Source organism: Hyperolius riggenbachi, chromosome 4 (assembly GCF_040937935.1).
Source record: "Hyperolius riggenbachi isolate aHypRig1 chromosome 4, aHypRig1.pri, whole genome shotgun sequence".
NCBI classification, from domain to species: domain Eukaryota; kingdom Metazoa; phylum Chordata; class Amphibia; order Anura; family Hyperoliidae; genus Hyperolius; species Hyperolius riggenbachi.
Genome location: NC_090649.1, coordinates 255,868,737 through 255,890,573, shown reverse-complemented (window position 1 = coordinate 255,890,573; position 21,837 = coordinate 255,868,737). Strand labels below are relative to the sequence as shown.

Here is a 21,837-nt window from a genome sequence, read left to right as displayed (position 1 = left end):
CTGATCCTGCTGTTGAGATTTTACCTCACTTAAAGGATACCTGAAGTGACGTGTGACATGAGGAGATGGACATGGGTATGTACAGTGCCAAGCACACTAATAACTATGCTGTGTTCCTTTTTTTTTTTCTTTCTCTGCCTGAAAGAGTTAAATATCAGGTATATAAGTGGCTGACTCAGTCCTGACTCAGACAGGAAGTGACTACAATGTGACCCTCACTGATAAGAAATTCCAACTATAAAACACTTTCCTAGCAGAAAGTGGCTTCTGAGAGCAAGAAAGAGATAAAAATGGTCAATGGTTCATAGATTTTAGCTCTGGCATACTTCAATGAATGTGTAATTTAGCAAAAACAATAAAACTGTTAAAACATGAAGTAAATTTAAACATAAAATAAAACTGTGTAATATATTAAAAAGTAATTTTTAGGTGAAGGAAGATAGATACAATCATTTATTTCATTCGTTTATTTTCGCTTCGGGTGTCCTTTAAAGTTCCTGGCATCTATTGCCCCAACGTATCTGATCAGTTAAATTTCAATTGGTTTTGAACAGTTTATCACTCAAGAGTGATCAGACATGACATGTTAGAAAATCTCCATGCAAGGGGACAGAACAGGAGCGATGGCACAATGCTTGCAGGTTCGACTGATACTCCATAGATTTCTGCTGAAATCTATCGAGATTACGTTTGCGGTGTGGTGTTAGGATTCGATCACTGTCCAGATGACTGCATTGCCATATCAACCCATGTTGGCCACATTTTAGAACGGAAGAAGTCTGTTCAAAAAAATCTGTGAAAAAAACCCCAAAATAAATAATTTAAACACATTTCATTCCAATCCGTATCTCTTCCTGGTTAAAACTAACTATAACAAGTAACTTGTCTATATATCTTCTCTAAAGTGTAGGCTTCAACAGAATATGATTATTTCTTCCTGTGGTACAATGACAGCAGCCATGTTGTTTGTAAACATTACACACAGGCAAACTGATCTGCATCTCCAGCACTCAGCCTGTGAAAACCTAATTCCTCCTCCCTCCTCCAGAGGGCCTCTGAAATCTCTGGCTAGTAACACCTTCCCCCTCCTCCTGCCCAGACTGAGCTCCCATAAGCCCTTACTACTGTCTGAAAATGCCAAGGCACTCTGAAAAGCTGTGGGCGAGGCTTGTTTAGTTTATAGGGAATTAGGCCTGGGGCACACCAAAACCCGCTAGCAGATCCATAAAATGCCAGCAGATTTTGAAACGCTTTTTCTTATTTTTCTGAAGCATTTCAGCTAGCATTTTGCGGTTTTGGCTAGCGGTTTTTATGTAGCAGAATTCATATATTGTTACAGTAAAGCTGTTACTAAACAGCTTCTGTAACAAAAACGACTGCAAAACCGCTCTGAACTGGCATGTTTCAGAGCGGTTTGCGTATTTCCTATACTTTTACATTGGAGTCAGAAACGCCTCCACAATCCCAATTAAAAATGCCTCAGCCCGGGAGTATGCGTTTAACCTCCTTGCCGGTTATCCTGCGCAGGAGGATTTCTCAGGCCCCGCTGGGCCGATTTGCATAATTTTTTTTTTCCTACACGCAGCTAGCACTTTGCTAGCACTTTGCTAGCTGCATGTAGTACGCGATCGCCGCCGCTCGCCGCCGATTCGCCGATGACTGCTTAAAGTGATCCTTAAGTCAACTATAAAAAATGAGATTTACTCACCTGGGGCTTCCCTCAGCTCCCAGCAGCCGATCAGTGCCCTCGCAGCCCCGCCCTGACGCTCCAGGACCCACCTGGAAGTCCTACGATTTTAAGGAGCACACTATGCTTTAATTCTTGCAAAGAACGCTTATACATATAGACATGAGGTTTCTCCTAGGTGATATTTACAAACTTGTCAATACAATTAATTTAACACCACCAGTAAGCCAACAAAATATGCCAAATAATTTTGATAGTACTTTTTCACCTAAATTTTGGTACATTTTCCATGGCAAAGTGCTGAAAATATATTCTAAATTTGAAGATGAAAAATTATCTCTTAGGAGATAACTCAGGAGAAAAAGTGAATTGCATATGGGCCTAGTCATTAAAGGTATCACCTAAACCACAGTTCCCCAGCCCTGTCCTCAAGGCCCACCAACAGTACATGTTTTGCAGAAAACCACAAATATGCACAGGTGGGGTAATAAGTGTCTCAGCAGAGCTGATTACTACCTCTGTGGATTTCCACAAAACATGCACTGTTGGTGGGCCTTGAGAACAGGGTTGGGGAACACGGACCTAAATCACTTAGAGACACTGAAGCAACAAAAAAAAATTATGATATGGATTTGTATGTGTAGTACAGCTAACATAAAACATTAGGAGCAGAAACCTAAGTCTAATATTGTTTCCAGTACAGGAAGAGTTCAGAAACTCCAATTGTTATCTATGCAAAAAAGCCATTGAGCTCCATGACTTTAAAAATCGCAGAGAGCTCTGTCTTCTAAAGCTTGTTATCTCAACTGTCAGCAACTATATTTTCTTTTTCTCTCCAGAGGACTGGATAAAAGTTCCCTGGCCTGCTCTGTAAAATCATTTAGAATGCTGAGTAGTGTGTAAACTGCAAATATTAGAGAATGATGCAATGTTATAAAAAACACTATGTAACTGAAAATAAAAATATGAGAATATTTTCTTTGCTACTAATGTTCTAGTAATTATCCGTACTACACAACCAATTCCTTATATCCTATATTTTTTTCACTTCAGTGTCTCTTTAAAGGGATACTGTAGGGGGTCGGGGGAAAACGAGCTGAACTTACCCGGGTCTTCTAATGGTCCCCCACAGACATCCTGTGTTGGCGCAGCCACTCACCGATGCTCCGGCCCCGCCTCCAGTTCACTTCTGGAATTTCTGACTTTAAAGTCAGAAAACCACTGCGCCTGCACGCCCGTGTCCTCGCTCCCGCTGATGTCACCAGGAGTGTACTGCGCAGACACAGACCATACTGGGCCTGCGCTGTGCGCTCTTGATGACATCATCGGGATTGAGGACACGGCAACGCAAGTGCAGTGGTTTTCAGACTTTAAAGTCTGAAATTTCAGAAGTGAACCGGAGGCGGGGCCGGAGCATCGGTGAGTGGCTGTGCCAACACAGGATGTCTGCGGGGGACCGTTAGAAGCCCCGGGTAAGTTCAACTCATTTTCCCCTGACCCCCTACAGTATCCCTTTAAATACCTTTTCAATCTAGATTTATCATTTTTTTTTTCCTGTGCCCTGGTACATGCTGAAAAGTAAGGTCCATACTTGAAAAATTAAAAAAATAAGTACATTCAGAGTTTCATTCCATAAGACATATCTGTTCTGTTATAAAACTGTGAAACTGTTTTTCACATTCCACTAAGCTATTTGCATTGTCTTTGCATTTTCTGTAAGTGCTGAATGTGGAGTCAGTGTTTTTGTGTCTCGCACCTGGAGTAAATCAAGGGTGTCTTTTAAAAGAAAGAAAAATGTTTTGATTTCCCATCAACACAATATTTTAAGAGCTAGATTTAGATGTCTTATTTTTCTTTTAATGGCCACACCCTGGAAACAGGCACAGAGAATGCAGTGTTATTGAGGTTGATTAAAGGGGGGTAAGCAAGATTACTTGTCTCATAAATATCATATAATGAAGTTCTTTGCAAAGTATCTTTCCAAAGTGTTTAAGACTGAACTATTTTTAATGTTCACATACTGGTACTATGTAATTAGCATGATCACTTCATGGTTACTTCGGTTAGCTCTCTAGCATCTGTTGCTACAGCTTGCCTGTAGAAGTGCGAAGTGGCCTCTTTCAAACTACACAGAATAAGTGCAATATTCACTTTAGTTAACATTGATTGTTTTAACTATTTTTATTTAATGAAGAAATGTTCTCTCAAATCTCATTTCTATGGAAAATGGTGATCTGAAAAAGTTTGTTGCTCCATGTACCTTTTTTGGGCTGATCACTAATCTATATTTCAAGCCATTTGTAACTCTGTATATTTTATGTACTCAAGGAGTACATAGTGTATTGCCAAACTAAATTATCATCTACCCGCTTGCTACTGAGGATGAGGTGACATAGGCCAATGTACTTCCCTGCTGAAAAAACCCTCACTCGACCACTCCCTACCCTTCAACTTTTGCCCAATCTCCCTGGCCTTTATCACCTCCTATCTCTCTGATTGCCTCTTCACAACATCTTTCAATGGTTCCTCCTCAACAGTCACCACCCTCTTGGTTTGAGTCAACCAGGGCTCTGTTTTGGGCCCCCTACTGTTCTCTATTTACACCACCTCCATCGGCAAAGTCCTCTCCTTCCTGGACTTCAAATACCACCTATAAGCCAATGATACCCATATCTATCTCCATACCCCCAATCTTTCCCCCTCCACCTTGGACAAGGTCTCCTCCTGCCTCTCGACTATCTCTTCCTGGATATAAGCCAGGTTCCTGAAGCGTAACTTGTATAAAACTGAGCTCCTGATTTTCCTGCTCCGTGCTGCACCAACCCTCCTGGATATTCAGGTCATGATCAATAGAACTGCCATCTGCCCTACCTCCCAGGCCCGCTGCCTGGGTGTCACCCTGGACTCTGCTCTCTCCTTCAGCCAACACATCCAAAATATCAGAGCCAACAATTTCAACCTCTGCAACATCTCCAAGATCTGCCCCTCCCTCACATGCTACCAAGATTCTCATCCATTCTCTTATCATCTCCCGCCTTGATTATTGTAATGGCCTACTGTCAGACCTCCCCATGAACCACATTGCACCCTTTCAATCAGTCATGAATGCAGCAGCTAGACTCCGCCATTCCTTCCACCAATCTGCTTTCATTTCTCCCCTCTGCAAAACTCTACACTGGCTCCCTATCTGCTTTGGGTTTTAAGATTCCATGCCTGGCCTACAAATCTGTGCACAAGACTTGCATAATCTACATTTCTGAGTTTGTCCAGATATATTCCCGTCTGCCCCCTCTGGTCCTCTAATGATCTCTGCCTGACCGCCCCACGCATTTCTCACTCCCTTGCACACCTACAGAACTGCTCAAGACCCGCCCCACCCTATGGAACTCCCTCCCACCCCCCTCAAACTCTCCCCATCCTTCAACACCTTCAGGCAAGCCCTCAAAACACACCTCTTTAAAATGGCCTACCCCCATCTACCACACTTCAACTCATTCGCTGCAAGCACCTTTTCCGCAGCCCTACTTTGTGTCCCCCTGCCCCGCCCCTTTAGATGTTCCACCCCCTTCCCCCCTTAAGTGTATACTTCTTGATCTTGCAGTTCCACCAATGGCACCCTTCCCATGGACTAACTAGGACTTGAATTGATGGGTCTCTCTCTTAAATTGCATGATGTTGCATATTTACCCTGTTTGCATGTATAACCTTGTGCTATGTTGTATAACTGTGTGCTTAATCTCTGTCTGTCACCCCATGTTTATATTGTATGTATCGCTATTTATTTTCCAGTGCTGCTTAATATATTGGTGCTTTATAAATAAAAAAAAATAAAAGATGAATTTTAACTTGAAGGATACCAGGGCCGAAGTAAATAGGAGAAATGAAGGAAGCAGGCATGTATGGGGAGCTGCTCCGTCATCCTTTCTGCCTCTCCGATCCTCCTAATTGCCCTACAGCACCCTCTTTTGGGTCGCTGGAGTCGGGCATCGCTGCACCTGCGCTGGCCCTGCTGCTCGCTTCCTACATGGCGTGACTGGGAGCGCTCTGTGCATGACGTCACAATTACATCATGCGCATGTGCAGAGCGCTCCTGGTTGCAGTAGGACGCATGCAACCGGGCCAGCACAGTTTCAATGATGCCTGACTCAGGCGACCCGGAAGAAGGTGCCGGAGGGCAATTAGGAGCATCAGAGGGGCAGGAAGGATGACGGGGGGGGGGGAGCGGTGGGCATCAGGATGGCTCCCCATACATGCCTGCTCCCCCCCCCCCCCCCCCATTTCTCCGGTTTACTTCAGCTTTGGAATCCTTTAATCTGAATGCTGCTTTTAAGAAATTCTGTTTTTTCTCTATTTTAAAACATTTGGAAATGTAAACCTAATATCCTCCCAGCAGTAAAAAAAAATGCATTGAATTGATTGTGAGCCCACCCTTTGCCTTTTTAATCTTGCAGTTTATTTTTATTTTTTTATCTCGGCTGCTGCTGTCTTCACTTATAAAACATAGGTCACTGTAGAAGCTTGTGGCACATCCAATGTCTTACTTTTGAATGCTGCTCTAGTTTGCAAACCTGTCCAAAATTAACATTTGACAGTAACTTAGGATCCACAGGCTAGTGAAACATGAATGTATCTCCTGATGACCAGCTTTAGCAAGGGAAACTTTTCATGCCAAAGTAGAAAATCTTTGCACGGGTAACCTAACAGCTTTCAGACCATCAGATGTAATTTGGCAGGGTTGGATGAAGATTTTTTTTTTTTTTTTTTTTTTTTTTTTGCTGGCTGAGGAGGTCCTATGATTGGCAATGCTTTTGGCGGACAGTATTTATCTGTGGCAGGAGACAAAACCAAGGAGCCTTTGGCCAACATGGTATCAGTACAATTTCTATCATCTTCTCTGATCCTCGCCTTTTCTGGAATCTGAAGAGTGACCTTAAATCCATATACTAGGTGGAAAGTCCCATGGCTGAACAAAGGTATCCGTCTCACTGGAGAACGGAATTTAAAACTGATAACCAGAAGTGTGTGGTTAAGATGGTAATCGAATAACTCTATGTGCGGAAGACTCCAACTGTGGAGTAGCATTTGAAAGGTTAAATACTAATTAATAATGATAAACTGGAGCAAAGGTGGGGAAGTTGTATGTAACATCCAATCAGGATTCTAAATAGTATCTTTGGCTACAGGCACGCATATTGCAATAGTGTCTTTATACCTGTTTGGATAGATTGGCTCCAGAAGTTTTTTTTTTCATTCACCTGTACAAGTCTGAACAGAACCTTTGTGTAGTATATTCTGTTTTTTAATGTTTTTTTTTAATAAACTGTTAAATGCTTTCAAGGCGTTAGGATAACTTTTTCCATACACATGACAACTTCAGTATCGTACTATAAAAATATTATCTCAGTTAATGTATCAGTCGAGCGTAGAGTACTCAAAATGTGATCATTAGCATGAGTTTTTCTGTTACATAAAATAATAAATGGCTTGACCTGGTTGATAGCAATTTTTACACCTTTGAATATAGAGGATGATCTTATTCATACGGTAAAATGTTGTGTAGATATTCTGATTCTGTCTTGTAATATGGAAATATCAGATGCATTTTCACTCGAGTTTTTGATAGAACGACATCAAATTGTAGTATGATTACCTTAGGCTTATCTGATTTTTTAATTCAGCTTGTCAGATCTTTCTCTATCTTTGCTCTTAGATCCCCATCTAGCTATTTAGCTACCTACCTGAACAGCGGGAACATCAGGGAATTTCAGAGGTCTGGTTACCTAGGAAAAATGGTTAACCCGTGAAAGCATAATTCCAGTAGTAGTTGACAACTGAAGCATTCTAGCAGATGCTACATAGACATACTAATACTCAAAATAGCATTCTGGTGATCAAATGTGTGGAGACTGACATACTTATGTGTGAACACCCTACTTCTGTTTCCCCTGTGTAATTAATACTCTCTCGGTTGAACTACTGAAGGAGATTTGCTTACGGTATTTTCACCTTCAAATAAACCTAAATAGACAAAGGTTTAAAGATTTGCAACTTCTCCACACCTTATTGGAGTTCGCCATGGTGACGCTGAAATATTTCTCTTTAGCTGTGAATATCATTTAGCAAATCTACTATGTGACATCCAAAAGGGAGGCTATACCATATCCTAGATGTGTGTGTGATTTAGGTATTTATAACTGAGGTGTAATACCCATACATCAGGAACTTTGCACCCACATACATACACATGCATAAAATGACTGAGGACATGACAAGCACTATGTAGAGCAGCAGTTAGCAGACTGCATTACTATCCCATAATTTGAATGTTCCTGAAGCATATGATTGTTTAATGAAGCTGAATAACTGAAGGAGTCTCCTAAAAAACTGTGTGAATGTATGTAAATGTAGAGTGAGCTTATATCAGCTGCAGGTGTTTTGCTGAATGGCAACCAAGCTATGAATATTCCAAACCAAGAGAAATAATGGGGTTCAGCACATATTTCAATACCTATGTCCAGAAATGCTGTAATACTGTGCAAGATAGAAATAAAAACTGAATGCAATGATTTCCAAATCACAAACTTTTTTTTTAAAGGGAAGGTCCAAGCAAAAAAAAAAAAATGAGTTTCACTTACCTGGGGCTTCTACCAGCCCCATGTAGCCATCCTGTGCCCTCGTAGTCACTCACTGCTGCTCCAGTCCCCCGCTGGCAGCTTTCCGACCTCGGAGGTCAGGGCCACATTGCATACATTTTTACGCATTCCAGCTAGTGCAGGAACAAAAATTTACGCGTTGCACCACTAAAGCGTAAAAATGTATGTGTTAATGTTCCTGCACTAGCGGGAACGTGTAAAAATGTACGCAATTCGGCCCTGACCTCCGAGGTCAGAAAGCTGCCAGCGGGGGACTGGAGCAGCAGTGAGTGACTACGAGGGCACAGGATGGCTACATGGGGCTGGTAGAAGCCCCAGGTAAGTGAAACTCATTTTTTTTTTTTTTGCTTGGACCTTCCCTTTAAATACACGCTCAACTTGAATTTGATGACATTTACGCATTTCAATAAATTTGTCATAGGGGCATGTTTACCACTCTTTCACATTTTCTTTTATCAACAGTCTGTAGATCTTTTTAAAATTAAAAGGTACCTAAAGCGATTTAAAAAAAGCAAGTTTAACTTACCTGGGGCTTCTGCCGGCCCCCTGCAGCCACCCTGTGCCCTTACCGTTACATACCGATCCTCTGGTCCCCTGCCACAGCTCAGTTTTGTTTTTTGTTACTGTGCCTGTGCAGGACGCTCTTGCCGGCGGGAACAAGGGTATACGTGGCCAGGGCCTTGCAGGCGCAGTGGACATCAATTTTTGGGGACAAAATGTCATTCTGCAATTTTTGCCTTTTGTTGGTGCCCTAGACCAGCAATGGCTAACCTTGGCACTCCAGCTGTGACAAAACTACAAATCCCATCATGCCTCTGCCTCCCTGAGTTATGCTTAGAGCTGTCAGTATTTCAATGGCTCATGGGACTTGAGCTGGAGGGCCAAGGTTAGCCATCACTGCCCTAGACTAAGATGAGGTCAGTAGATTGTGAACCCCAATAAAGGAGAGATAGTGACATTATTTATACAATGCCGTCTGTAAAAAGCTAGAGGGAAAAATTGGATCCATGTAAATGTAAAATCATTTTTATAGATTTATATCATGTATGGGTTTGTTTGTTTTTTTCCTTTTCTTTTTTCTGCTGTTCAGGGTTTTCATTATACTTCCTGTGTTATAAAGCTAAAAGTTTGTATTGCACTACTCATGCACATAAGTAATTTAGGCTTTGACAGAAAATTATCCCTGAAATCCTGTAAGATATTGTCGTCTAAGCCGGGCACTGCATTAGTAGATCCGGGTTTTTTTGTTTTTTTTCATGCAAGATAATTAATGCTGTCAGCCAGTCTGTTACCGGTAGTAGCACTAAACATTTATGATATTAGTAAAAAATAGGACATTTTCTTTTTGATAACATTTGGCTACTATTCTAAATCAATGAAAATATGCTCATCTACTATTTGATAATACTGAGTCTAATTGGAGATACAGAAAACTGTTATCTTTGCACAACCGCCTACTCAGTCATTTTCAGTATTTCTCAAAGTGTTGGATTTGTATGTTAACATGCTGGATTCCATGGCAACCGCTACCTGCTTACTAGACAGCCATAGACCTCTCCATGTATATTCCTTGCTTTCAGCATTCCTTAGCAATATGAACACTTAACAGAGTCCATGTTCTTGCAGTTTAATTAAGCAAAGTATATTTAGAAGGATGACGCTTACCCTCCTCTAGCTTTTCTGCTCTCATTGATTCTCTTTAAATTAATGATTAGACATTTTGCAGTTGAAATTTTGCAGTTGAATTATTATTGGCATTCACATAGATCAGCACTGGTTAAAAAATATTTCTGGATTATGTAATGTGGACTTGAAGTGGTGTCTATTTAAAATAAGCACTGATGACTAGTTCTGTCTTTTCCTACTGGGGTTCTTACTCAACATTTAGGGCCCATTTCCACTATCGCGAATTCGCATGCGTTTTTCGCATGCAAATTCGCATAGCAATACAAGTGAATGGGACTGTTTCCACTTGTCAGGATTCCTTTGCGTTTTTCTGTGCAGAAAAAAAATTTGCATGGCAGAGCCATCAGAATTCGCATATCGCATACCGCTATGCGAATCCCATACAATGTATTTAATAGGAAATTCGCATGAGGTTTGGGTATGCGAATTTTCATGCGAATTCGCATGCGAATAACTCAAATGACAAATTCATATAGAATGAATTTTTATTAGTATAAAGCACAGGCAACGCGTTTTGTGGGGACTCGCCCACCTCCTCAGGCCAAATAAAAGTGCCACTAAGGGCTAGTTCACACTAGCTGCATTTTCGGCCTCTTTTCAAGCGCAGGGGATACTTAAAATTGCCCACAACGCTTGTGCAATGAATCTCTATGAGAAGGTTCATATTGGCGTGGTTCGTGCACTGTGCGTGTAACAAAGCGGTGCCTGTACTTTTTGCCTCAATAGAAGGTATAGGAAAAACGCAAACTCTCTCAAAATCGCTTTGTGCATCAATTGTGTTTGCGTTTTTAAAAATAATGCATTGTATTTATGCTTTTCCAGGTCAAAGAGTTCACTTCCTGACTTGTGTCAGGAAGTGAATAAAAAAAAAAATCGGGAAAAGCGCTTTTCACAAAAACGCATCATCCACCCAAGCGCCGGGAATCAAAAAGTTGTTTAAAAAAGCCCAACGTGAACGCTAACGCCAGCGGAATGCAATGTGAACGAGGTCTAAATACCGGTAGCTGCATTTAAGGCACCTTAAATATACTAATGAAAATTAATTCTATATGAATTTGTTGTCATTGAGGTAAGTAAAAAAAAAATGTATTAAAACCAAATGGTTTTAATACATTTTTTTTTTTTATTTTTTTTACTCTTCCTGGCTTCCTCTTTTCCCTTATCCTCCAACTGATGCGGAGCTTTGTATGATAGCATGAGGAGTTTCAGTAATAGATAGCTGATCCAGAGATGGGCACAGAGGGGCTGCATTAGATGAGTGGGCGGAGTGGTGGATAAGGCAGGCAGCAGAGTTCAGTAGAGACTGGAGATGTACCAGTCTGGTTTTTGGTTGACCACAGAGTAGGGTGTTACAGTAGTCAAGGTGGAATATGATTAGAGCATGAACAAGCAATCTGACAAAATGAGACAATGAGAAGCTTTAAAGTTTTTTTTTGTTTGTTTTGTTTTGTTTTGTTTTGTTTTTTTTGTTTTGTATGTCACCAGCAAATGAATCTGCTGATTGATTTGCTTTTCAAATTAGTTGATTTTCAGAATTTTGACTTGGTCCTGAAGAAATCAGTGATGTTGGTGATGGGTCCTAGGAATATGAGAGTTTGAATGACGATTGAATATACACTAGAATCAGACTTGATCAGAGCCCTGACTGATGAATACTAAGCATATGGATTTGGAACTACCTAGCTGATCCTGTTATGGAGACTTAAAATAATTCTATGCCTGTTGCGATAAACCCACCACTGAAAGGGTGATGTGTGTGTATACCCATGTCCATGCTGTCTGTACAGTTCACTGCCAAGATTTCTGGGTTACAAATTCCCATTTGCTTGTTCTGCATAATATGATCGTGTTAGATGGAGAGCTATTACAACACCACCTAGTCTTACCAGGCATTTGTGATGAGGCTATGTTATGAAAAAATAATGACCACCTTTTCATGCATTCCAGTTTTTCACTCTGGTATACATGTATCTAAGTGGGTATGACATATTGATACATGTCGGTAGTCTACCATGAGCACAGGCTGCATTTTGCGCTGCGTTTGCATTTTGAAAAACACGTTCTCATCGACTTGAATGAAAATTGCGGCAAAAACACTGGATTGAGTTGCACAACCATTCCAATTAATACCACATTAATATTTATACAGTGCTTGAATGTGACTTTCCTTTGAACATTATACTGTACGTTTAAAAAAAAATGCACAGTTAGATTGAACGGTAGTTACCAGGACATCTTTGTGGAGATTCTCACTTCTCCTAATGACGTTAATATATATGTTATGGAAAGCACAGAGGCTACAAATGTACCTTTTTATCTTTTCTTTTTATCAGGTGACTGATGCTTTTTGGTAAAATGAATTTTGGACAAGAAGGATTTCTTCTGTGAACAGTATAACCTACATTTTGACAGCACTGTGAGAACGGTGTTCTATTCAATGACTACTTCTTGGGACAACTTCAGGTAAATACTAATCAAACTGTAACATTCTGCCATTATATGACATGAATCTATTGTAAATTAAAGCGGACCTGAACTCAGAACTTCCTTTCTGCTCTAAAAGATGAGCAACAGTATAATAACCTTAAAAGAAAAACATTTCTTTGTTACAATTTACAGAACTCCTGCAATAGATCTGCAGTGTGTATTCTTCCTGCTTTCATGCAGACAAAGGGTTAACATCCTGTTTTTACATATTAGCTGTGTCTGCTGAGGACTGATGAATTTCTGTGCTGACACAGCTGAGAGATCAAATTACATTTGTGATTACATGAAGATGAGGGGATTTAGTCAGGCTCTTCTTTCTAAAAAAGAACTCACACGTCTTTACTCCATGAGTGTGCAAATGTTTGCTTCCATGAGAGCCAACTGAGGTCAGTCATTTTGTTATGTTACAGATTAATTTCAAGAAAATGCATAATACAAGAAATCAAGGGGTGCCCACGCCTTTTCAGCTCACTGGTTACATTGAAACCTACAGATTCAAAATACTCTACCACCCCCAACCCCCGAAGGAAAAAAAAACAGTTTTTTAAAAAAATTTACTGTAAGTAAATAACTGACTCATTTGGTGGGGAGTGTGAGCGTGGAACCAGCTCAGCTGGCTGCAGGGTGGCAGCAAGTTGGGGAGGCAATCCCACAACTTTCAGCATGCGGTGCACAACTTCTTTTCAGCATACAACCACAATTGACCAAGTAGTCCTTTGCAACCAATGCAGTGGACACCCGATATATATTAGAACAGTCATTAAATTCATCTTTCTCATCAAGTTATTGTGACCAGAATTTCTTTTCAAATATGACATGTACGATTGGCAGTCATACTGATTCCATAGTTAAAGGGAACCAGAGACGAGGGAAAGCTTAAAAATGGAAAAAAGATGTTATACATATCTGGGGCTTCCGCCAGCTCCATAAGCCTGGATCACTCCCACGCCGCCGTCCTCCGCTGCCTCTATCGCCGGGTCCCGTCACTTCCGCCGGACGCGACCAGTCTTCCGCATCCACAGGGGCTCCCTCTGGCTCTGTACGCATGCGCCTGTGCAGTATGGAGGGAGCGCACTGCGCTTGCGTCGACTGGACGAAATAACGGGACCCGGTAACGGCGGACAGAGGCAGCGGAGAAAGGCAGCGTGGGAGCGATCTATGCTTATGGAGCTGGAGTAAGCCCCAGGAATGTATAAATCTATTTCTTCTTCATCTCTGGTTCTCTTTAACTGCTTGCCGACCGCATCACTCCGATGGGCGTGGCTGCTGCGGCGGCAGCCCCAGGACTGCCTAACACCGATCGACGTAAAGTCCTTGGGGCTCGCAGTGCAGGAGATTGCGCGCAGGCTTGGGAGACTGTTAGACGGCGAAACCGCTGTCTAAATACATTGTACAGCGCTGCGATCAGCAGCAGCGCTGTACTGGGGACAGCCGTGTGACTTGGCTTTCCCCCTGGGACACTGGAAAGCGATCGGCTGTCATAGGCAGAAGCCTATGACAGCCGATCGGCATGATTGGCTGGCTGTGGAGAGGGAGGGAAAATATTTAAAGAAACAGTTGTTTGTATTAGAAAAACAATAATAAAAATATTTTATTTAAACAAAAATAAACATGGGGGAGCTATCAGACCCCACCAACAGAGAGCTCTGTTGGTGGGGAGAAAAGGGGGGGGGGGGGGAATCACTTGTGTGCTGTGTTGTGCGGCCCTGCAGCTTGGCCTTAAAGCTGCAGTGGACTATTTTACTAAAAATGGTCTGGTCACTAGGGGGGTTTAGCACTGCGGTCCTCAAGAGGTTAAGGCATGGCATAACACTTCTGTTCAGTAAGGCTTTGTTCACATTGCGTTCCAATAGCGTTCGCGTTGGGCGGTTTTTGACACTTTTTTTGCAATCCCTGTCGATTTCTGCACGTTGGGCATTTTTATTTGGGCGTTTTGCGATTTCTAAGTGTCCTAGGCCTTATTTTTAAAGGGAAAAGGACCTAAAAATCCCGGAAACACTTCACATTTAGATTGACAGGGAAAAAACGCCCACAAAATTGGTTGCAAAAGCACTTTTTGTAGCACTTTGTGCGTTTCCTATACCTCCCATTATCGCAAAATCGACCCAAAAATGGTCCATGCATCGCTTTTCAGATTGGAAAGAGAACGGAACGGCCCAATCTGAAGTAGCGAATAGGAAAGCATGGTGTAAGAGCTTTCAGGGCGATTTTGAAAAATCGCCAGCGCTTAAAAAGACGAAAAAGCGCCTCTAGTGTAAACGAACCCTTAGTGTTTTTGAGAATAAAGAAAACCCTCTCCGGTTTCCTAATGCAGTTAAGGACTAGTCCAAAACTGTCAGATTACCTACGGTAAGTGACAGCAACATAGAAGGGAAAAACAAATATATAGTGCATTTAACTCTGGAACAAATGTTCATTTTATACATTTGTATACAGTTCACATTTTACATTTTACACTTTTTTTAGCAATGGTTGTCCATTAAGCTTTTAAATGCAGATGGAGGAGGTGAGTTGGGTCATATTACAGCTCTGCTCTGGCAAAGCTGGTCTGCTCCACCCTGCCTGCGTTTTGAAAAATGCATCCTTATTCACTTGAATGAAAATCTCAGCAAAATTGTGCAATTGATTTTGCTGCAATTCTTCAGAATTGGGACATTTTTTGCCACGATTTTCATAAAAGTCAATGTAGATGCGTTTAAAAAAAAAAAAAAAACTTAATCTCACCGCAAAACACAGCCATTGTGGATCAGACCTGAGAGCTGTTCACTGGCTAAGGAAGCAGCATCCTGCCTTATGGCAGCTGCTGCTTTCATAAGAAACCCCTAGGTCACGTGACTTTTTAGAAGAGTGCTTCTCTTTCCCTATTATGGCTGCATCACGTAAAACAATTGGGCAAGTAATACCATTGTTCCATACTCGCCTTTACTTACAATGATGTTGTGCTTCAGTTTTAATGATTTCTGTATAGCCATACCTGAATTCATGCCCGATCTTTAATATTAGCCTGGAGTACTCACAGAAAGGATGACATTGCTTTCATGCTTTTCCTAATATGGTCATATTACTGCAGATGATGCTGCCGCTGCTATGAATGAATTATGGATATCCGCTGCATCCACTTCTCCCTATGTAATTCTCTGGTGCTGTGTAGACCTGTAGTCAGTAGAAACAGTTCATCGCTATGGTGACCACTGATCATTTTTACTTGTAATTATTTTCCCAAAATAGAACTTATACTCCTGTTATGTTACAGGCAAATAAATTAAATTAACTGCATAACGACACTTGTAGTCACCATGGAGATAGATCAGAGCTACAGAGAATAGTGCTTGTTGAAGGATACTAAAATTAGTGAAAACAGGCACATTGGTGTATTTTCAGGTATATTCAGAGTGTTGTTGGTTGTGTGCTTGATCTGATTGAAAGTTTTAAGGTCTCCACATACCATACAATTTTTTTTTTAAATATCTTTTCAATTCAAGAATTGCAATCAGTTTATTTTCTGACTGATTGGTCAGATTTTTGAAATGTTACAATGTGGTACACACACATGTTAAATTTTTCCCCAATTATGAGAGAAATGATTGAAAACTCAGAAAAAAATTGCTTGGGTCTGTACAATCTACCACACAGCATATAATTTTGATTAAAAATTATCATAAAAATCCAACACTCCCGAATTTTTTTTTCTTTTATCGAATAAAAAAGGGAAATTGTAATTTTATTGAATTGGTGTAAAATTGGATCTTTTAGGCCTCTTTTCCACGAACAGTTGAACTGTATGCTCAGCAAGCAGTTGTGAGAGTTTGAGGCATTTCACTGCTTATCAACTGTCCATGGAAAAGTGGCCTTAAAGAAAACCTGAACTGGAAATTAAAAGTCAAAATAAACATACACAAGTCATACTTAGTCATACTTACCTCCCGTGTAGCCTTCTCCTCATTCTTTCTCCTGTCCCGCGTCCTGTTTATCCACTGTGATCAAGGGAATTCTCCGTCCTCCATTTTTAAAATGGCCATTACCCCATAATGGCTTTCTGGTCAGCACACTGTTAAACTGTAACATCACCCACTTGAGCCATGGGGAAACATGGACATTACCTGGCATATCAGTTGTCCTCTCAGCTACAACTGACAACAACTGCTATATAACTAACAGCAACTGATCTATTTCAGTTCTGACAAAATGTTGTCAGAACTGGAAGGGATCATTGTCAGAAGAAAATGGTGAACTTCTGAGAGGAACGGATGGTAAGGTAACGATGTAATGTTCATTTGAAGTAACCTCATGTAATTATTTTAAATAATTTTACTCAGTTCAGGTTCCCTTTAATAGTGTGCTGTGTTGCCACGTTTAGGCATTTGTTGAGGACAAGGATAAAAGTGACAGATCTGACCCATCAGTGGGATGAGTGTTACTGGTATTTCTGTTAAGCTAAAAGTGGCCACATCTTGTTCAATAAAGTATCTTACTTTCAATCAAAGAAGAGCAATGAATCGTTTATCACAGAATGTATGAAACTATTGATCAGTAGCATATGCTTCATCTTTGAACTAATTTAATGACTGCATTTTTTTTTTTAATCAAGTTTTCCATTCACACATGATTCATCCAAACTGGTTAAAGATCTTTTCATGCAATAGAAATATGTGATTTTCATGTGCCATAATTTTCCAGAGTTTATTATTATTATTATTTATATTATTATTACTTTATTTAGCTTTTTCTGAATCCATTGGGTGTTTATAGATAGGGATGGTCAATAAGATTCAAATCTAAGTTGATGCAAAATTAGGCAAACTAATGCTTTGAAAATACACTCCCCTAAAGGATTATTAGGAGCACCATACTAATTCGGTGTTTGACCCCCTTTCGCCTTCAGAACTGCCTTACGTGGCATTAATTCAGCAAGGTGCTGAAAGCATTGTTTAGAAATGTTGGCCCATATTGATAGGATAGCATCTTGCAGTTGATGGAGATTTGTGGGATGCACATCCAGGGCACGAAGCTCCCGTTCCATCACATCCCAAAGATGCTCTATTGGGTTGACATCTGGTGACTGTGGGGGCCATTTTAATACAGTGAACTCATTGTCATGTTCAAGAAACTAATTTGAAATTATTCGAGCTTTGTGACATGGTGCATTATCCTGCTGGAAGCAGCCATCAGAGAATGGGTACATGGTGGTCATGAAGAGATAGACATGGTCAGAAACAATGCTCAGGTAGCCCGTTGGCACTAAGGGGCCTAAAGTGTGCCAAGAAAACATCCTCCACACCATTACACCACCACCACCAGCCTGCACAGTGGTAACAAGGCATGATGGATCCATGTTCTCATTTGGTTTACGCCAAATTCTGACTCTTTCGAGACTCATCAGACCAGGCAACATTTTTCCAGTCTTCAGCTGTCCAATTTTGGTGAGCTAGTGCAAATGTTCCTATTTATAGTGGAGATGAGTGGTACCCGGTGGGGTCTTCTGCTGGTGTAGCCCATCCGCCTCAAGGTTGTGTGTTGTGGCTTCACAAATGCTTCGCTGCATACCTCTGTTGTAACGAGTGGTTATTTCAGTCAACGTTGCTCTTCTATCAGCTTGAATCTGTTGGCCCATTCTCCTCTGACCTCTAGCATCAACAAGGCATTTCTGCCCACAGGACTGCCGCATACTGGATGATTTTCCCTTTTCACACCATTCTTTGTAAACCCTACAACTGGTTGTGTGTGTGAAAATCCCAGTAACTGATCAGATTGTGAAATACTCAGACCGGCCCATCTGGCACCAACAACCATGCCACGCTCAAAATTGCTTAAATCACCTTTCTTTCCTATTCTGACATTCAGTTTGGAGTTCAGGAGATTGTCTTGACCAGGACCACACCCCTAAATGCATTGAAGCAACTGCCATGTGATTGGTTGTTTACATAATTGCATTAAAGGAAAACTGTAGGGGGACGGGGGGAAATGAGTTGAAGTTACCCGTGGCTTCTAATGGTCCCCGCAGACATCCTGTGCCCGCGCAGCCACTCGCTGATGCTCCGGCCCCGCCTCCGGTTCACTTCTGGAATTTCAGACTTTAAAGTCTGAAAACCACTGCGCCTGCATTGCCGTGTCCTTGCTCCCGCTGACGTCACCAGGAGCGTACTGCTCAGGCACAGTCCATACTGGGCTTGTGCTATATACACTCCTGGTGACGTCACTGGGAGCGAGGACACGGCAATGCAGGCGCAGTGGTTTTCAGACTTTAAAGTCTGAAATTCCAGAAGTGAACCGGAGGCGGGGCCAGTGCATCGGGGACTTCAACTCATTTTTCCCGACCCCCCCCCCCCCCCCCCTCCCCTTACAGTATTCCTTTAATGAGAAATTGAACAGGGGTTCCTGATAATCCTTTAGGTGAGTGTAAATCAATGGAACAAGGTTAACGTGGGATTTGGTTCATTCATTTTCAAGCTGCATAAGATTTGCATAACCCTGCATTCATTTGGAATTATTTGCATCTCATTGACCATCCCTAGTTGTGGAGTGTGAATCAGCTGACGTGAAGCGTATAGACTCATATCTGGCCAGGCCATATCTGGATATTTGCAGTGATTACAAAATGATGTTTAAATGTAATCAGACTTAGTGGAAGAGCATTTAGCTCTGTATCCAGTAGCAACAAATAGATTTTCTAGAATGTATTCTGATTGTTATGCTGGTGGGGTTTTTTTTTTTTTTTGCCTTACGGAATAAACTTGTTCAAATTTATTATCAGGCTTCAGTCAACACTTGAGATACGTATTAGCTTTCAAAACTACAATACGGCATTCCTTCTTGTGCTTTTGATGTAGTATGGTAGAAAATTGGAAAGTCTGTAGAAAAATTAGATTTCTTAACCTTTAAGTGATGGTGTCTTATGTTTATTGCTTTGCCATCAAAACTACAAAGGCCTCCTTTTAATTCCAAAGAACATTGATATAAAAAGTCATGCAACCAGCTCAAGCCATCCATAAACCGCACTGTCTTTGTGCAATTTTAGCTCCATTGTAGTTCTGCCATTCTACAACCAGCAATCCAAAGAACAGTTCTGCACACAATTCCTTGTTGAGACACTCCACACTTAAAAATGCAGTACAGGTGAGCCTCCCATGATACAGTTCATCTCACTGAGAGTGCCTATCCCTAGGCCGGAGGAAGGAATGATGAGCTAAGCTAGCCTATAAGTGGTCACACTGAGATTTGAGTTGAGGCAAGCAGTCTGTAAGTTGAAAGCAAAACACCGCTTAGTGCAAAATGAGCTTTGACAAGACACCCGCCGAAAAATGTATTTGGTTTCTGTATTTTTTTTTTTTTTATCTACCCAGCTTTGAACTGTCTCTGTTAACAGCTTGAGCAGAGAGAAGCATTATATCAAGGGATGACCTGCCATTCATAGTGCTTTCGTTGGTTTTTCAGAAGAAAAGACTGTTCTAACAGCCAATCTAAGTGATTAGAAGATAGCTCAGGAGCACACGATCAACATGCATCTGGCATGGGATCACAAAGATGCTAAGCTTAACCTAATCTCATACCTTATTGGGCTGTAAGTTCTGACATTTAAGATTAACCAACATTTCAGAGTGGGCACTCTGAGAAAGCAGTAGCTAAAAGATTGCGGCAAAGATGTGTTTTGCACAAAAACATATTCTGCATTTTTTATGAGCCTTTACAAATCCTCTCATTTGTGTTACAGAAAAGCATGTTTCCACCATTCAAATAAACATAAGGGGTAGCATACACAGGCTTTTGACTTCAGTTTGAGGTCAGATTGCCATTCAGTAAGGTAGTTGTAACAGAAAACTGGATCTAAAATGCATATACCAGTACACTAACCTAAAGTACCGTACCTGTAAGTTTTTTTTGTTTGTTTGTTTTTTTTTCCCCATCATGCAAATAAGCATTTTACAAATGCATCAAGCATGGCGAAATAAAAAGATCCTGAATGATTCTTAGTATGATGATCAACTTTAATCCTACAATACCGAGAATAGCATGTCTAGATAACAACCATAGATGTGAAAGACCCTTTTTTCTCTCATAATTTGCTTTAAAAGTGTTTTTGTAAATCCATCCCATCATAATTTTGCTGATGGAACCCATATTTTAGTTCACTAACCCATGCATTCCTTTTTACAGAAAATGTTTAAGTTATCCTTAAGGTTTGATACATTTTAATAAAGTAAACAAACTGCACTGCTTTACTACGTCACCATTCCTTAAAAGCATCACTAGAACATAAAAAAATACTCATAAGCACAGTAATGCTCATTCTTCAGAAACACTTTTTCACTGATTGTATAAAAGGGATCAGGTGACTTTGGAGCCCATTCTGGAGCTCAGGGGAGCCACACCTCTGTAATTTAGGTGTTGTTGAAGGGAACCTGTACTGAGTAAAATGATTTAAAATAAACACACAAGGGAACTTCAAATGAACATTACATAGTTACCTTGCCATCAGTTCCTCTCAGAAGCTCACCATTTTCTTCTGACAATGATCCCTTCCAGTTCTGAAAACCTTTTGTCAGAACTGAAATATATCGGTTGCTGTCAGTTATAGCTGAGAGGAGAACTGATGTGTCCATGTTTCCCCATGGCTCAAGTGGGCGATGTTACAGTTTAACTGTGTGTTGACCAGAAAGCTGTTATGGAGTAATGGCCGTTTTCAAAATGGAGGACAGAGAATTTCATTGATCACAGTGGACGAACAGGACGCAGGAGAGGAGAAAGAGATTGAGAAGTAGAATACACGGGAGGTAAGTATGACTTGTGCATGTTTATTTTGACTTTTAATTTTCAGTTCAGGTTTTCTTTAAGATATTAGAGCTGCAACTGTAATAATTTAGGCCAAGGTCAGTATGGGTGCTGGGTTGCGTTCACAGTGTAAAAAAAAAAAAAAAAAAAAAGATATTCCTCACGCTCTGCACAAGTTGGTGCAATTCGCAGCTAACGTCACAAAAAAACCCTACGGTATATAGTGTCTCAATGGCACCAGCAAACGCTCTTATAGGTGTGTCTTAGAAAAAAAATGCATGAAACCATGCTTAATGAAAAGATTAAAACCAACCTTATCATTTTGATAAAATTCGGCAACCCTGGCTTCAAAAGGTTACGTCACCAGTCATCAGGAACCCTAGTTCAATTTTGAATGCTAGTCAGTCACTTAGGCTCAATCTGCTCCAGTGTATTTACCCAATTTATATTATTGTATACTGATCTGTCCATCATTAGATTTATACTGATATTTACAGTACATTCTGATACCCTAAATATCATCTGGTTTGGTTGAAATGTTAGTCACAGTTTCTCTAA

General features: G+C 40.8%; 1 protein-coding gene and 1 long non-coding RNA gene across 10 annotated transcripts in view; one reads left to right on the top strand and one right to left on the bottom strand.

Annotated features, from left to right (window-relative positions):
- Positions 1-21,837, top strand: part of BACH2 (BTB domain and CNC homolog 2) — a 351,992-nt gene that overhangs the window by 66,027 nt on the left and 264,128 nt on the right. For 5 of the 9 annotated variants that reach the window (XR_011019318.1, XM_068231163.1, XM_068231166.1 and 2 more), the window contains exon 2: positions 12,360-12,489. The exons of 1 other annotated variant lie outside the window; for it this stretch is intronic. The gene's annotated coding sequence lies outside the window, so the exon portion shown is untranslated. Of the gene's footprint in view, positions 1-9,202; positions 9,258-9,836; positions 9,981-12,359; positions 12,490-21,837 lie in introns of those variants that run through there. 3 more of the 9 variants (XM_068231167.1, XM_068231164.1, XM_068231165.1) reach the window with 3 other exon arrangements.
- LOC137503742 (uncharacterized) lies at positions 453-1,790 on the bottom strand. The gene is made up of 2 exons (XR_011019319.1): positions 1,709-1,790; positions 453-793 (listed from the first exon to the last, which is right to left on the bottom strand). It is a non-coding gene; the product is annotated as an uncharacterized lncRNA (long non-coding RNA).